Source organism: Schistocerca serialis, chromosome 4 (assembly GCF_023864345.2).
Source record: "Schistocerca serialis cubense isolate TAMUIC-IGC-003099 chromosome 4, iqSchSeri2.2, whole genome shotgun sequence".
Classification (NCBI taxonomy): Eukaryota; Metazoa; Arthropoda; class Insecta; order Orthoptera; family Acrididae; genus Schistocerca; species Schistocerca serialis.
Window position 1 is genome coordinate 824,514,373 of NC_064641.1, and position 16,041 is coordinate 824,530,413.

General features: G+C 44.6%; 1 protein-coding gene and 1 non-coding gene across 2 annotated transcripts in view; both read right to left on the bottom strand.

Moving 5' to 3' along the window:
* Nucleotides 1-16,041, bottom strand: part of LOC126474794 (peroxisomal leader peptide-processing protease-like) — a 787,868-nt gene that overhangs the window by 586,293 nt on the left and 185,534 nt on the right. The window lies entirely within an intron of this gene.
* Nucleotides 3,151-3,224, bottom strand: Trnan-guu (transfer RNA asparagine (anticodon GUU)). Its single transcript has one exon. It is a non-coding gene; the product is annotated as a tRNA-Asn (tRNA).

Genomic DNA, 16,041 nt, shown 5'->3' on the forward strand with positions numbered 1-16,041 from the left:
GGACCGAGACTCGAACTCGGGACCTTTGCCTTTCGCGTGCAAGTGCTCTACCATCTGAGCTACCCAAGCACGACTCACGACCCGTCCTCACAGCTTTACTTCTGCCAGTATCTCGTCTCCTACCTTTCAAACTTTACAGAAGCTCTCCTGCGAACCTTGCAGAACTAGCACTCCTGAAAGAAAGACTATTGCGGAGACATGGCTTAGCCACAGCCAGGAGACGAGATATTGGCAGAAGTAAAGCTGTGAGGATGGGGAGTGAGTCGTGCTTCGGTAGCTCAGATGGCAGAGCACTTGCCCGCGAAAGGTAAAGGTCCCGAGTTCGAGTCTCAGTCCGGCACACAGTTTTAATCTGCCAGGGAGTTTCAACTCGAGCTTCAGTTTCTTCGTCTGTGACTGAGCGACGTGGCACTCTGATGCACCCTGAAGACGTACTGATCTATGGTTTTCCTTTCCTCAATTTCTGTGACACCTTGGAGTGGCAACAGAGAGCACAGACAAGCATTCCGATCTGACAGCGTGCTGTGGCTTGAGAGACTCCATACGGCGGGCGCAGAGCATCTCATGGACAGTCTGCTTCTGAAATGATGGGAAACTATAGCAAACATTTCAATAATTAACTGATCATGAAAATAAAATGCTGACTTGAATAGTTTGTGTTTTGTTTTGGTAGAAGAAGTTTTTCTCAGTTCTCGTTTGAGCACAGGAAATCGCTACGATTAGCCACCTATGTTGGAATGAAAATAAATTCAGTGCAGTTCAGTGGAGCGCACAAAATGAGTATTGTTCATTGCTCTCGTTAAAAGGGTCATTTCAAGCTTACGCAGGGTGCGCATTGTCAGTTACAGCAAGATGTACTGGCAGGAGGGTAAGATGCCGTGGAACTGGCGTGCCCACAGCCACCTCATCCGAACTTTCAACCGCTATCGAGATACTGGAACGTTGCACGCCTCCCCGCAGTAGCCGCCCGCAGTCAACAACTCTACCTGGTGACCTCTACTTACAAATTATCGCTCGCAGGTAGATCGAGAACTATGCTACAGAACTGAGTGCATCCGTTTTGGAAGCAACTAGGAGGGCTGTGTCGACATAGACAGTACGCAACTCTCTCCGCACAGCCGCCCGGAGTGGCCGTGCGGTTCTAGGCGCTACAGTCTGGAACCGAGCGACCGCTACGGTCGCAGGTTCGGATCCTGCCTCGGGCATGGATGTGTGTGATGTCCTTAGGTTAGTTAGGTTTCATAGTTCTAAGTTGTAGGCGACTGATGACCTCAGAAGTTAAGTCGCATAGTGCTCAGAGCCATTTGATCTCTCCGCACAATCAGTTCGGAATGTAGGGGTGCGAACCCTCCATCACCGTACGAGGAAAGGGAGCAACTGAACACGATGTATGGAGCCTGGATCAACGGCGTTCGGTTCTGTTTATCGAGCAGTGCATAATTTGTCTAGCGTTTGAAGATTGTGCAGGCCACCAGGCAGCACCATTGCAGGTCTCAGACATTCAGTCGCACAGGCTCTCACTTTTTCACTTCACAGTGACGTTTTAGTTTGGTTCCGTTCTTCTATTCCTCCCTCCCCTTCAATCAAAACTCAGACATGTTCGCTGATCTGCTGATGGTGTATGAGCACTACACAGTTAAATACAGCATAAAATTAACCATTGGAGGCCTCGCGTCAGATGCTTTACTATTGGAAATAAAAATACAGGAAAGTTTCTTTTTGGGCTCATACAGCTCACGTAAAACAACCTGGCTGAAATCGAGAATATAGGTCATTTTGCATTCTGCTGACAGAGATGCAGCTAAACACTGCTCGCTTTGTTCGTCCGTGAGACCCAGAGCGCCGTATAAACAGGCATTCAGGGTGATGCTGTGATCTTTCCGTGACTTCCCCAAGGCATTCAATACCGTTCCTCACAGTCGTTTAGTGAAGAAAATATGAGCTTACCGAGTACTGGACAAGATTCCCGACTGGATACAGGACTTGCCTTCAAATGGAACTCGACACGCCGTTCTTAACGGGTGTACCTCAAGCAATTGTTGTAGATATTTATAATTTATATTAACGATCCACTGGATAACATTGGAAGCTATATGAGGTTAATCGCGGACGATGCTGGGCGACAGCCAGGTTAGTATCCCACCGCTGTTCGGGGCGTCTCCAGACACGTCTTCGCTGGTCATCGGGGATCAATTCGAAGCGGGACTCATCACTGAAGATGATTCTGCTTTAGTCAATGGCGTTCCAGGACGATGACGTGTCTGGTCAGCGGTGGGATACCAGCCTGACGGTCATCCGCCACACAGCCCGGAAACCAGGACTCGCGGTCTGGGGTGCAACTTCCGGACTCCTTTGGTTGTCATCCGCGGCACCCTTACAGCGCAGAGGATGTCAACGATATTCCGCGCCCCGTTTTGTTTGTCTCCATTACAAGCCCTCCTGGGCTTACATTTCAGCAAGATCGCGCACCCCAACAGACGGGGAGAATTTCTAGTGCTTGTCTTCTTGCTTACCAAGCCCTACCTTGGCCAGCAGGGTCGCCAGAATTGAGGGCGTTTGAGGCATTATAGGCGGAGCGCCCCAACCAGCTCGAGACTTTGACGATCTGACGTGCCAATTGGACAGAGGCTGCCACGATGCTCCTCATGAGGATGCCCAACAGCTGTATCAGGCAATGCCTAGACGAATTGCCTGATTGCATGGGAGGCGGGGGTGTGCAGCGCTTCATTGGCTTGCCATTGAGTGGGAGGGGGGGGGGCATACAACTCTTCATTGACTTGCCATGACGTGCCACCACGTCGCTGGGCCAACAGCGGTCACACTGCAGACCGACACTTAAAGAGACACCAAATACAAATCGACATCGAGAGAGAGGCCCTTTAATATGGCACTCGCGGTGTATACGCTGAAATTAAATTAAATAATACGTCTTTTGTAGTGGGTGTCGCTCTACTGCAGTGTCACACATGACGAATAAATAGGAAAACAGTAGAGCGCCTGTGTAGGGCCATGTTTTAACCTACACTGTCATTTGGCTGAATGTGTATAAGGCTCTGTGGCATCGTTCAAACACAGCCAAATTGTGACACTAGCTGTGTATCTCTAATAAGTTGACGTATGTCCTCACCTCGGTGGCGGTTAAAACGATTTCTCCTCCGGGTGAGCTCGAACCACCAACCTTTCGGTTAACAGCCGAACGCGCTAGCCGACTGCGCCACGGAGGCCTTGACTTTCACTCACTTCTGCTCTGTACATCAATGCAATTCGTGTACCTTCTGCAGACATCTCGCAGAATGGTAGCATCTGTTTACGCCTCTTCACATGGATAACGTGCATGCACACTGTAGCGAGGCTCATAAACGAATGACATCGCCAAGCATGACATTATACTACTAAATGCATACGATACACTGTTCCGCCTATGCATTCAGTAAACTGCTGAGGCAAGCAGAATACTTGTGTTGGTTGTAGTAGTGTCCGTAAATAGTAGAAGAAATCAAGTCCTGTATGATTATATCAGTCCTGTCACAAATTTCGCCTGATACCTCATTCGGTATTACTTTCTATAATAACCGTAGTTGCGGTACTGAATTAAATGCTTTTCGGAAATCAAGAAATACTGTATCCGCCGGGCTGACTTGCTCCGTGACTTTCAGGACGTCGTGTGAGAATAGCGCTAGTTGGGTTTCGAATGACCGATATTTTCGGCATCCACGCTGATCGGCTTGGAGGAGGTCAGTCTCTTTGAGATATCTCATTAGGTATGTGCTCATGATATGTTTCTGATTCTACAAGAGATGGATACTGATGAAAGTGGCCAGTAATTTTGTGGATAACGTCTGCTACTGTTGTTTTTATTTGGCCTTCGGTTTCCTAACGGTCATTTACCCACCTAAAAAGTAAGTAACTGTCATGCACTGCAACATACTATGTGAACATACCGATACAAGTTTAACAGAGGGCTTCTTAAACGTACTGTTCATCAATACGTATGTTAAGTATTGCCGCGGGCTGTGAAGTGTGGACTGGGGTGCAGTGATTAGCGTCGTTGCCTAGCATACCGCGAGTCACCATTTCGAAGCGAAGATGACATATTGTGCAGGTATGGAAAGTTGAAAGGGAGCTGAGAATGATAACAACAATTCATGATGCGTCCATGGTTGCGACAGAGAAAAAACGTGACAAGGGGAAACCATACAGAAACGAAAATTTATGTTATCTACAAGAAATCTATAAAAGGCGTGAACAGAGCTGATCAATATCTTTCGTATTGTGGGATAATACGGATAACCAATAAATGGAGAAAGAAAGTAGTTTAGTTTCAAATAAATTGCGCTTTGTTTGACGCATATAAAGAGTATAGAAACCCAAATCTAGATATACAAAAAATATAAAACTTTCCTAAAAGAAGTTGCAAGAGCCTGGACAAGTTATCAACAATTTGGCGCAACATGTGTGGAGAAAAATGAAGCAAAACGAGCACCTGCTAAGGATACACCTGGACGATTGTCAAGGAACAAGGAAGAACAAACTATTCGGATTATTGTGAGAAGTGGAAAAAAGAAATATCCAACGCGACCTTGCAGAGTCTGCGCAGCGCATCGTAAAAGATGTGAAACAACATACTACTGCCAGTACTGTTACATAAAGCTGTGTGTTTCCAGAACTATCACACCCTTCAATACTATTAGAACATCTTACAAACATGTCTGCCAAGTTTCATCAGCATTAGACACCAGTAAGTGCAGCTACATTCAAATAAGGAAGGGGCGCTCATTTCGCTCGCGTCTTAACGAGATTTCCGGCAACTGAAACAATAACCGCGGCGCCGCAACCAAGGGTATGCAATGTGTAAAACGCCGTTGGCAGAAATGCTCTCGATGTACGTTGATGCCAAAGGAGAGATTAAGATGCAACTGGTAGACATTCGTTCTGATTTTTTAGAGAATCGAACCCCCCTTTACAAAACAGCTTCAAACTTCTGATTACACTATGAACGAGGTAATGTGTCAAGCATTGGCAGAGAAAAAGTTTAGAAAAGGATTGAAAATGTTTAGACTTCATTGGAAGTCGCTAAGTGCTCTCATTATCTCACGCTGGATGAGTATATTCTGGGTAATTTGCTCTCTCTTCCAAACAAAAGATAGTTTTTCATGCATCTCAAGGTTATGACATTTTGCCTCCTGAGCTACGTGTCGTACAATGATGTAATCTTGCAGGTACATTCACTGCTGTAGGCCTGTGTGTACGCTGTCTCCGAAGAGAGTTATTAGCAAAGAAGTAATAAATTAAAATATTGTGTCTGTTGAAGTCTTTCTGTACGAACAGCGTAAATGTAATAAGCGATAAACTTTTTCGTCTTATTTATTTGTGGCGAGTATAAGCGGAAAAAGTTTCATAAAGGTTTGAATTATGTGAAAAGTTGTTGGAAATCGGTAAATCCTATCATTCGCAGACTGTATTCAGTCTGGGCAATCTGCGCGCCATGAGACACGCTGCCTAAAGATATTTACAAAATTTTTAACTGTAATACTTGTCTTATGTGTCAACCCTTTCACATAACATTATACCCCTTAATGAGAAGATTATAACAGTATTTTAAATTTTTAAATTCGGTCAATAATTATGTGAAATACTGAATATTAAAATGTCCGTCATGCCTTGAAGCGTTAGACAGGCCAACTACAACCGGGATTGTGCACCATCTACCACGGATGCGGTTAGCCGTTTAGAATTACACACTTTGCACTCACGTTCATGTGGTCGCCTGTCAAAAACTTGAATGACAATCTTTTGCAGCGCGGACCGCTGCGACACGTTCAGGAAGCGACTCAGTGAGGTTCTGGAAGGTACTGACCTGTGTGTGGAGCCATGCCGACTCCAGTGCCGGGGCTAGCTGCCCTAGGTTTCTCGGTTGAGGATCCATGGCGCGAGCAGTCTGATCTAGATGGTCCCACAGTCTAGATTGGGTTTAAATTGGAGGAGTTCGGTGGAAAGGGGAGTCTGGTAAACTCATCCTGGTGCTCTTCTAAAAACGCACGTACGCAGGGAGCTTTGTGACACGTTGCATTGTCCTGCTGGTAGATGCCATCGTGCCGAGTAAAAAAAAAACTGCATGCAGGGGTGGACATGGTCCCTAAGGATAGATGCACACTTGTGTTCACGCACTGTGCTTTCCAGAATGACGAGATCACCCAGGAAGTGTCATGAAAACGTACCCGAGACAATAACGTATGCAGGGTGCTTACTTTCAGGAGTTTCAAGCCGTACGCACCAAAGGCCATCTGTCCGATGGAGCACAAAAAGTGATTCATCTGAGAAGGCCACCTACCGCCACTCAGCGGACGTCTGGCGTTGGCGTGCAAATTTCAGCCTTCGTAGCTGACGAACGGGTGTCAGCACAGCTGCATGAACCACGCGCCTGATGCGAAGGTCTAAACACAGCAACGTCGGCTGAAAGGTCATTGAGAAGACACTGTTGGTTCACTGTGTGATCAGTTGTTCCATAATTGCACGTCTATTCCGCAGTCGTCGCTCACCCCTGTCATTCATGGCGCGCGATGCACCACAGTTGCCTTGGCGCCAGTTTCGGACTGCGCCATTTTGCCATGCACAGTATACTTTAAACACGATGGCATTCGAACAGCTTACAAACTTAGCCATTTCGGAAATGCTTCCACACTTGGCCGGAAAGCCAGCGATCATGCCCTTTTGAACGAAACATTAATTTCTCCATTTTCGCATTACGACACGCCTTCATTGTTTTCCGCGTCCTCACGACACACTTTATATACCCTCCACTGCTAGTGATGCCACCTGTCGTCTGTGAGTGGTTATTGTATGTTGACGTCGAACGTAGGTGTTGGTCATATTATCGTGACTGGACCGTGACAGTCAATTGAAAACGAGACAGATGGAAAAGAGTAAGTAAACTGTTTATTACTTTAAAAGTAATCGCCTTAATTGCTAATACATTGATTCCACTGTGATAAAAGCCTCTCTTGTGGTACTGCAACCGCCGCTGCGCGACGAATCACCGTCGAAGATGCCGCTGCTGGCTGGGACCACGTGGTTTCGATGACGCCTCTTCTTCCGCGTTACTTTTTTTATCACTCCTAACCACTGCTAAAACTCAGTGCGCACAACTGTTCCAAAATTCGTAGCTCAGAGCCCCCACGCAAACTGCCTAAACTGGGACGTAGGTCCCAGAATGTAGTTAACTGTGAGAATTACAATAATTGTAATTTCGCAACTATTAAGGAAACCTACTATTCAGTCCTGAACCGATATCACATTTAACTTTCGCGAGAGGTCTTGCTTATCGAAGTTCAGATAATACTTTTGGAAACACTTTGCAGAATTCAAATCCAATTCTAAACTTTCCAGAGTTCATATTCAGCAATTAACACTTTCTAAAGTCCAATCCTGTTCCAGCATTTTGCAAGATTCTTATCTCTCAACTAACACTTTCCAAATTCCTATCCCGGACGAGCACCCAACTGCGAACTAATATCCCAAAGATGTTCGGGCTCACGTGCGGTTCCTCTTCGTCGTAATGTCTTGGCTCAAACTCGTCTAGGGGTTGAACCGTACGTGTCGCACTACACGCCCTAAATTAGACACTTTGGTTAAATTTTCTGGCTGATGGAAAGTGTGCGAAATACGAAGTTAACATAAAATATAATAACAGTAATAATAATATTGGGAACTAAAATAACGACCCATAAATGATGTAAGCCACACAGTTGCGATTTGGTTAGAATAATGTTTATTGAGAAAGCAAACTAATACCGAAAGAGGTCGTATTTAGAGTTACTGTTACATTCAAGAGCAAATCCATTTGACACAGTTCGATCATTCACAATCTCATCGCGAAATACAAGTTATCTACGCGAAAAGTTCACACCAGGCGCGCGGCTGCTGTCCGCTCAGAGACTAAGTCACACGATAACACACAACGCGAATTTTTTAAGTCCTAGCTACCTAAAGAGCGATCGTCCGCATTCGCGTCTCCACCAGCACTGTCCCTCTGCCCGTCCCCGGCCGCGTTTCCCGCGCGCCGAATATCCTCGCTCAACTGACTAAGGCAGTTCCCTTTCCTGAAGCCGTCCATCTGACTGGCTACAGCTTATTCTACATTATTTTACATTTTAACATATTTAAATAATCAAAGTTTGACCACTTTCACGTTTTAAAGAAAGTAACAATAATAGCCCTTGTTAAATTCTGTTACATAAAAGCAATACAACTTCCTCCTCAACTTTGTTTGAATGTCACGGCCAATAGCCTTACACCAATGTGCTTTCTGATAAATAAACAAAGAACAATTGAAACTATTATGCACTAAACTTTACAACAAGTATACTGTTACCTAATGATTCAATAAGGTGTCATGCTGTCATCGTTCAATGTGTTTTGTGTGGAGGCAATGATGATCTGATGCTTAACTGAAAATACTGATAATTTAAATTTACTATATCTTTTAAACAAATAAAGTTACAGAGTTGATATTTACAACGTTTCCCATTTTAATGGTGCGCTGCTATATGAAATGTCGACCGTTAAGATCAGGTCTTCGTTGTTAATTTCACTTTAACAGTAAATCCTAAACTATTATATATATGATCAATATTCAAGTTTTATTGGGATCACCATGAAAATTTATGGAGGATGGCAGATTAAAATTACTGTAGCTTTATTCCCTGCATTACTACAGAATTAAATATTTTTCTAAATGTTTCCATTTACGGCTGATCTTAGGTCCGCCATATTTAACACTGCTTCGTCTCCTTGGTCACAAACGGCTTCTTCTATGTTTCCCTGTTACGTAGGTTCTCGTCTGCCTCACTCGCACACTCCAGCGCTTAGGCCACAATAGACAATAGACACCTGTGAGTTTCCCCATCTTGTGGTGAATCTGCACCCTTTGTGACACACGGTCCTCGACAACAGGGTTCGTTTCACAGTTCCTGTAGGCTGACTCTTTCGGCCATATATTTAAATGACAGCACAATGCCCATAAACTCATAGCCTGAATATCCGCGCGCAATAGCATGCCACTCCCGGGATCTGAGGAGGCACGCTGTTCCTGAAACAGCGCCCCATTGAGGATAAACGATGAGGACCGGTGTGCCGACCAGCATGGATGTGATTTTTGGGCGGCTTTCCTCATCTAAATTAGTGAAAATCTGGTTGGTACCCACGTCCTGCAATAATTTCGAAGACGTTCTCACGCTTTGACATGGATAATGCTAGACGCGGAGGGGGCTTACACAAATTTTGTCCCAGGAAGAGGGGGAGGGGGGGGGGACGACAGAAAGAGTATCTAGACAGCCTGTACCACCTGCCAAATCCAGAATAATATGCCGAGCCCGCGAAGGGCCAGGAAAAAAGAAAGATTATGAAATTTATTTATTTTACAAAGAAGAACTGGAGCTCAAGAATTCTGAAAAATAGAAAAATGGCTCTTATTATATTGTACGTAATTTATCCTAGACAAAAGTGGGAAAAATGTTGATACTGACCTGCCACGAAATGATTTTACTAGAAAAGTGGTTTTTGATACTTCGAGTGAGAAAGTGTGAAAGAGGAACCTGAAATCGGATGACCTCTTTCTGCTGTACGAGCAGTGAGTGAAATGTAAGGACCAGGTAACGGTAGAGTGTGGAACAAGTTGCGAACGTTAGCACGCCTTCCTCAGCGCTGCCGCTTCGCGACAAGGTGTGACCCGATATTCGGCAGAAAACCTCCCCAGCGGTAAGCGACGCTGCTGACCGCAAAACCGCACTGCGCTGGCTAGCCTGCAGCCAGACAGCTTGACGACCTGCGCAACGCGGGCAGCCTATGCCACGGGCTGCAGGGGTGACACGCATCGTCAAAGCGAACCGTTAACTAGGCCTACGTAGTGGATTTCAGTACAGAAATTGGTTTGATGCAGCCGTCCGTGCTAGTGCATCCCGTGCAACCCACTTTCATCTCTGCATGACCATCGAAAACTACATCCTTCGAACCTGCTTGCTGTAGTTAGGCCTTGGCCTTGCTCTACAATTTTTACATACTCTCCAGACTTCCTTATATAACGAAACTGGCAATTCCAATTCAGTCAACCGATACAATCTTTTGAATTACTCTGCTGCAAGCTTTTCAAAAGCTTATATCCTGTATTATTTACTGTCCAAGATCTACTCCCATATAAGGCAACAGCCCAAGCAATTATTTACAGAAAAGACTTTCTCACAATTAAATTTGTGTTAGATATTAACCTAGTTCTCTTTCTGAGCAAAGTTTTGTTTTGCTATTGCCACTATATCATTTCTATTCCGGGCATGGTCAGTTCTTTTGCTACCAAAGTAGCGAAGCTCGTCTGCTACTTCTAATGTCTCATTTCCTAAACTAATTCCCTCAACATCGCCTTATTTTATTCGCATGTAGTCCCTCAACATTCATTTGTTGACGCTCAGCTCATAAATTCTTTTCAAGGTACTTCCAAGTCCTTTGGCTTCTCTGTTAGAATTAAAATCTCATCAAAAAATGGTTCAAATGGCTCTGAGCACTATGGGACTCAACTGCTGTGGTCATTAGTCCCCTAGAACTTAGAACTAGGTAAACCTAACTAACCTAAGGACATCACAAACATCCATGCCCGAGGCAGGATTCGAACCTGCGACCGTAGCGGTCTTGCGGTTCCAGACTGCAGCGCCTTTAACCGCACGGCCACTTCGGCCGGCTTAAAATCTCATCGGCAAATATTAATGTTTTAATTTCTCCTCACTGAAGCTATATTTCCTTTCCAATTTTCTGCTTGATTTCCTTATTTTAACTCTCCTACCTTCATAATCCCTCGAGTCTGTTACGGTCAACGTTGTGAAACATTTCTTTAAATCTACAAATGCTATAAACATATGTTTACGTTTCTTGAATTTGTATTCCAAGTCAAGTCGTAAGGTCAGTATTTCTTTCGGTGTTTCTACATTTCTTCGGTATCCATGTTGGTCATACCACAGGACCACTTTTGCCGGCCGTTCCATTCTTCTGTAAATAAATTTTGCAGCTGTGACTTATTAGACAGATTGTTCTGTAATACCCACACCTATAAAACCTGCCTTCTTTGGCATTAGGATTACTACAATCTTCTTGAAGACTGTGTGTACTTTGCCCGTATGTCTTCCATACCAGGTCGAACACTTTCGTCATGGTTGATTCTCCACGGATCTCAACAATTCAGAGGAACGTCACCTACTCTGGGTTCTATGTTTCCCTATTCGTAAAATGGCGCATAACTGCCTGTTCACTTTATTACGGTATTAGAAATGAAGACGAAAGACAAATTAACAAGTTTCCTTTGTCAGCTCAAACTGTAGTTCATGTAATTGAACTACTTCCACGATTTCATTTATTTTGTCATTCTCCGTTTGAAAATCTCAACATGTCAGTTGGCCAGATAACTAATCATTCAATTTAGTTCACAGATTTCTAATACTAAAATTCGAGAAATACAAGAGATCTGTGATGGAATGTTGTTTCAGACATACTCTGATACCTGTGCGAATGGATACGGTATGCTTTTTGAGATCTCTGCCTATCACCAGCCTCGATCCTCTCCATCCAAATCAAAGAGAGATGGAACTGCGACATAGAGGCTCCCGTCGGGAACATTTGGGAGAGGGTTTCCAATTCAAGCGTTTACCTAACAAGAAAGGGAAACCTACAGAAACCTTGGCAGTAACTGGTGAATAGGAGCTATTTTTAATGGGTGTCACCCTACCAATGGAAAGATAAAATGTTCAACTCTGGGTCGCTCTTAAGATGGTTTCTGTAACTTTTCGATTCTTTTAGCTCTGGCAATTATTTGTGTATATTAAAGTCGCCAAGCTGCATCATAGTTCGATGTCCACATTAAACCGTAGGTCGCCAAACACGAGCAATTGAATGTGTAGGTCAGTTCCATCAAGGGAATGTAAGAGCACACTATCTACAGTGCGACCGTGTCTAGAAAAGCACTGCAGTATTGAAACTAACCGACGGATTGCAATACAATCTCCACGGATTTCTTGCCACATCTCTCTCCCTCGCATCCAGGAGACCCTTACTCACTTCATATAAGAAATAAGAGTTACGTCCCGTCTGGAGAGTGCTTTCTGGGGCCATACGGATCTATAAGAATGCCTTCAGCAATGTTGTTCGAAAAATAATTATTTTAATTTTAACTGATTTTGGATCACTTCTTAGGAACTTCGAATCGGTGCCAGCGACATGGAGTGGTCCTGCCTGCATGTTCCGGATGTCTGATGGTCCCACGAACCTTGTCGATCTTACTACGGAGATTCGTTGATGGCTTCTGAATTGCAATCTCTAGTAACAAATCTATGTGAGAGTCTTGGTGTGATTTTCGACTATCTACTCTGGCTCAGAGTTACTCAAATACATTTATTTTGGACTACTTGCATTTCATGGAGACCCGTTTTATTCGTCAAGACCCAGGATGTCCTGCCACGTAGTATCTTAGATAGTACCATACTCATGCATAGTCTAAATTTGGTAGAGATTTTAGCTACTATTCAGTTAAATGGGGATGAGTTCCTTTGGCATTGCGAGCGATATTGTTCGTGGTTATTCCACGTATTTGTGGAAGAACAGATGTTGGACTAGTTTTACCCCCAGGTACTAGAAACCAGGGCTCCCTGAGACGTTCCTATTTTGTAGTCGTAGCGAGTCACTTAACATAGTCCTTTTCTTCCTGAAGTAGACTGCAACTGACTTCTCTGCATTCAATTTGACGTTATTCTCCAGGCACCATTCCCCAGTAAGATCTACACTACTGACCATTAAAATTGCTACACCACGAAGATGACGTGCTACAGACGCGAAATTTAACCGACAAGAAGAAGATGCTGTGATATGAAAATGATTAGCTTTTCAGAGCATTCACACAAGGTTGGCGCCGGTGGCGACACCTACAACGTGCTGACATGAGGAAAGTTTCCAACCGATTTCTCATATATAAACAGCAGTTGACCGGCGTTGCCTGGTGAAACGTTGTTGTGATGCCTCGTGTAAGGAGGAGAAATGCGTACCATCACGTTTCCGACTTCGATAAAGGTCGGATTGTAGCCGATAGCGATTGCGGTTTATCGTATCGCGACATTGCTGTTTGCGTTGGTCGAGATCCAACGACTGTTAGCAGAATATGGAATCGGTGGGTTCAGGAGGGTAATATGGAACGCCATGCTGAATCCCAACGGCCTCGTATCACTAGCAGTCGAGATGACAGGCTTCTTATCCGCATGGCTGTAACGGATCGTGCAGCCACGTCTCGATCCCTGAGTCAACAGATGGGGACGTTTGCACGACAACAACCGTCTGCACAAACAGTTCGACGACGTTTGTAGCAGCATGGACTATCATCTCGGAGACCATGGCTGTGGTTACCCTTCACGCCACATCACAGACAGGAGCGCCTGCGATGGTGTACTCAACGAAGAACTTGGGTGCACGAATTGCAAAACGTCATTTTTTCGGATGAATCCAGGTTCTGTTCACAGCATCATGATGGTCGCATCCGTGTTTGGCGACATCGCGGCGAACGCACATTGGAAGCGTGTATTCGTGATCGCCATACTGACGTATCACCCGGCGTGATGGTATGGAGTGCCATTGGTTACACGTCTCAGTCACCTCTTGTTCGCATTGACGGCACTTTGAACATTGGACGTTACATCTCAGATATGTTATGACCTGTGGCTCTACCCTTCATTCGATACCTGCGAAACGCTACATTTCAGCAGGATAATGCACGACCGCATGTTGCAAGTCCTGTACGGGCCTTTCTGGATACAGAAAATGTTCGACTGCTGCCCTGGCCAGCACATTCTCCAGATCTCTCAGCAATTAAAAACGTCTGATCAATGGTGGCCGAGCAACTGGCTCGTCCCAATACGCCAGTCACTACTCTTTATGAACTTTGGTATCGTGTCGGAGCAGCATGGGCAGCTGTACCTGTACACGCCATCCAAGCTCTGTTTGACTCAATGCCCAGGCGTATCAAGGCCGTTATTACGGTCAGAGGTGGTTGTTATGGGTACTGATTTCTCAGGATCTATGCACCCAAATTGCGTGAAAATGTAATCACCTGTGAGTTCTAGTATTATATATTTGTGCAATGAATACCCGTTTATCATCTGCATTTCTTCTTGGTGTAGCAATTTCAATGGCCAGTAGAGTATTTGAAGCGATTTCATGTGCATGACTGAGTATCCTTAACTTGTTTCACACGGTTGTATAGTTCGACTGCACTTACTGAAAAAGAAGTCGGCGCAGAAAGCCATGTATAATAGCACGGAAATAAAATTTTTGTCTTTTCTGGACCTAAAAGCCAAGTATAAATTAAGTGCACCACTAGTGAATATAAAGTCATTAATATAAAACTGTATTTCTACTGTTGATAACACAATAACTGACATTTAACTATTTGTTGTGCAACTGTTTTATTTTTGTCACAGTCTGACTGCATAGTATTAGTAAAAGATACCCCTTGTTCTCATGCTGAATGTGTGTCTTAATCTGTCCTCTACACTCGAAGAAAAGGTTTCTGGAATATGCTAATAATATGGTCTGTTTTAGCCGTATCATGACAAACCTGGCTGATGTGTCATTCCCATCATGGCGAGTCACTGTAAATTTCTGACATGATATTGGCGGGTAGAAGATTATGTTAAATAAGAAGATCACAACTGCATTCGTGTTTGAGTTACTAACTAGATTCTCTGTACCAACTGCTAACGCACAGAACTAGAAACAACTCCATCATCATTGTCAATCGCATTAGACACTTCGGCGAACACTGAAACTACCAAAGTATACTATTTTGCCTATTATTCACTCTTGCAGCTTAGCTGTGACTTCTGAAGCCGCTAATTTTTGCCGATCATGCACACACACTCCCACTGTGACTGGCACGAATCCTATTGGTAGAGAGGTTGTAGCGATTAGCTGAGGGTATTGTTCACTTGAAACATTCTGAGTCACAAAGAGGAAGAGATTTTACTTATTTCATTTATTTATGCATTTATTTTACATGGCAGGATTGATGCCGTCAGGGCCTCTCTTACAAATAATCAGACATTCTTAGTACGTTTACGTTACAATACTTGCGGTAACAGAAATAAATGATAATAATAATTACACTGCTTGATAATTGCTAAGGAACAACTGACACTTGCTACGGTACAACTGCCAACTGCTACGGAACAACCGACAATTGCTACGGAACACTGGACCACTGATCAATAGGATATGTAGAGGGTGGTGTGTGTTAACTGCAGCGAAGCCTGTGCAAGAGTGTTCTGTACGCGTTCGACAGGCCATGCAGTACGGTGTTTGACGAAGGTTGTTGTGGAACCGATTAGTGCGACGTAGCGTGTGGTACGGCAATGTGTCTGCAAGACGTGATTTGATTGCTTACGACTGTAGGCGAGCGGTTCGACCGCTCGAAGTCGGTCAACGTGCCACTACTGTCGCCACTAGACCGCAAGAGGATTGATACGTAGCCCCAATGGTGAAAAGAAACAGATAGCCCTCTTCTAGGCAGATCGCTAAAGACATTGCAACCACTACCAGTAGGCATTTCTGTACCAGAAACATTTCATGATGATTAAATGAAATTCGTTCGTATCTTCGAAAGCCTGTTAAATTCAGTCCACTTCAGGTACGCCATCGCCGAGAAAGAGTTCGTTGGTGTAGGGAGCAAGTTGTCTGGGGTCAGGAACAATGAGTGATGGTCTCCAACGAAACCCGCTTCCCTGGGGCGAGTCAGTGTGGAGAGAGATGAGAACACACCACAGAATGTTCATCATGAACGTCAGCGGTATGGCCTAAGCGTTATGGTGTAGGCAGCATTATGCACAATGGCCGATCACCGCTGCATATCTTTGCGCGAGGTACCGTTGCAGCACAGCGGTATTGCAGGGAGATTATTCTGCATAATGTCCGTCTGTTTAGCGCGGCGGTAGGTCCCGACTGTCTGTCTGTGGACGAGAAGGCCCG